Source organism: Triticum dicoccoides, chromosome 7A (genome assembly GCF_002162155.2).
Source record: "Triticum dicoccoides isolate Atlit2015 ecotype Zavitan chromosome 7A, WEW_v2.0, whole genome shotgun sequence".
Taxonomy (NCBI): domain Eukaryota; kingdom Viridiplantae; phylum Streptophyta; class Magnoliopsida; order Poales; family Poaceae; genus Triticum; species Triticum dicoccoides.
The window spans coordinates 96,932,272-96,934,742 of NC_041392.1; positions in this window are offsets into that span (position 1 = coordinate 96,932,272).

The window sequence follows — 2,471 nt, forward strand, 5'->3', positions numbered from 1 at the left end:
ATTACATCGAATAGATCTCCACAAGAGAGGGGGAGAACTTTGTATTGAGATCCAAAAAGAGAGAAGAAGCCATCTACGTCATACAAAGCATAAAACTCATGATCTTTAATTTTAATTTTAATAGTTGGTTCCCACTCATCATAGAGTTTTCTAGGGATAGAAACTTTCAACTCAAGTTTTTCTTCATCAGATTGCATCAAGGCATCAACAATATGTTCGATGAAGGCTTTATTTTTGACTATAAGCATGTGGAGAATTTAGCACGGATTGCAACAAGGAAATACAATCAATTAAAGAGCAACTTTCATAATTAAATTCCTTGAAATCCAATATAGTGGGTTTAGCAACATCTAAATTTTTATTTCTTTCAATCCCACTTTCATCAATTTCATCATTAAGATCTAAATACTCTGAATTTTTAGAATGCCTTCTAGGTAAAGGAAGATCATATTCAGTTTCATATTGCAAAATAAAGATTTAATAGGAGACACATCAATAACTTTTAGATCTTCATCTTGATTTTCATAGGTATTGGAAGAACACGCTTTAATAAAGGCATCTCTGGAAGCACGCATCCTAGCGGTTCTTTCCTTGCACTCATCAATGGAAATTCTCATGGCTTTGAGAGACTCATTGATATCATGCTTAGGAGGAATGGATCTAAGCTTTAAAGAATCAACCTCAAGAGAAATTCTATCAACGTTTCTAGCCAAATCATCAATTTTAAGCAATTTCTCCTCAAGCAAAGCATTAAAATTCTTTTGTGAATTCATAAACTCTTTAACACTATTCTCAAATTCAGAGGGCATCTTATTATAATTTTCATAAGAGTTGTTGTAGGAATTACCATAATTATTAGAAGGATTACTAGGATATGGCCTAGGATTAAAATTCCCTCTATAAGCGTTGTTACCAAAATTATTCCTACCAAAAAAATTCACATCCATAGATTCATTATTATTCTCAATCAAAGTATACAAAGCCATATCATTAGGATCAGAAGAAACACTCTTAGTAGCAAATAATTTCATAAGTTCATCCATCTTTCCACTCAACACATTAATTTCTTCTATCGCATGTGTTGGAAATATGCCCTAGAGGCAATAATAAATTGATTATTATTATATTTCCTTGTTCATGATAATCGTTTATTATCCATGCTAGAACTGTATTGATAGGAAACTCAGATACATGTGTGGATACATAGACAACACCATGTCCCTAGTAAGCCTCTAGTTGACTAGCTCGTTAATCAATAGATGGTTACGGTTTCCTGACCATGGACATTGGATGTCGTTGATAACGGGATCACATCATTAGGAGAATGATGTGATGGACAAGACCCAATCCTAAGCCTAGCACAAGATCATGTAGTTCGTATGCTAAAGCTTTTCTAATGTCAAGTATCATTTCCTTAGACCATGAGATTGTGCAACTCCCGGATACCGTAGGAGTGCTTTGGGTGTGCCAAACGTCACAACGTAACTGGGTGGCTATAAAGGTACACTACGGGTATCTCTGAAAGTGTCTGTTGGGTTGGCACGAATCGAGATTGGGATTTGTCACTCCGTGTAAACGGAGAGGTATCTCTGGGCCCACTCGGTAGGACATCATCATAATGTGCACAGTGTGATCAAGGAGTTGATCACGGGATGATGTGTTACGGAACGAGTAAAGAGACTTGCCGGTAACGAGATTGAACAAGGTATCGGTATACTGACGATCGAATCTCGGGCAAGTACCATACCGCTAGACAAAGGGAATTGTATACGGGATTGATTGAGTCCTTGACATCGTGGTTCATCCGATGAGATCATCGTGGAACATGTGGGAGCCAACATGGGTATCCAGATCCCGCTGTTGGTTATTGACCGGAGAACATCTCGGTCATGACTACATGTCTCCCGAACCCGTAGGGTCTACACACTTAAGGTTCGATGACGCTAGGGTTATAAAGGAAGTTTGTATGTGGTTACCGAATGTTGTTCGGAGTCCCGGATGAGATCCCGGACGTCACGAGGAGTTCCGGAATGGTCCGGAGGTAAAGATTTATATATAGGAAGTCCTGTTTCGGCCATCGGGACAAGTTTCGGGGTCATCGGTATTGTACCGGGACCACCGGAAGGGTCCCGTGGGGCCACCTGCCCCGGGGGGGCACATGGGCTGTAGGGGTGCGCCTTGGCCTACATGGGCCAAGGGCACCAGCCCCTAGAGGCCCATGCGCCAAGATATAGGAAAAAGGGGAGAGTCCTAAAGGGGGAAGGCACCTCCGAGGTGCCTTGGGGAGGATGGACTCCTCCCCCCCTCTTAGCCGCACCCCTTCCTTGGAGGAAGGGGCAAGGCTGCGCCTCCCCCCTCTCCCCTGCCCCTATATATAGTGGAGGGGAGGGAGGGCATCCATACCTGAGCCCTTGGCGCCTCCCTCCCTCCCGTGACACCTCCTCCTCTCCCGTAGGTGCTTGGCGAAGCCC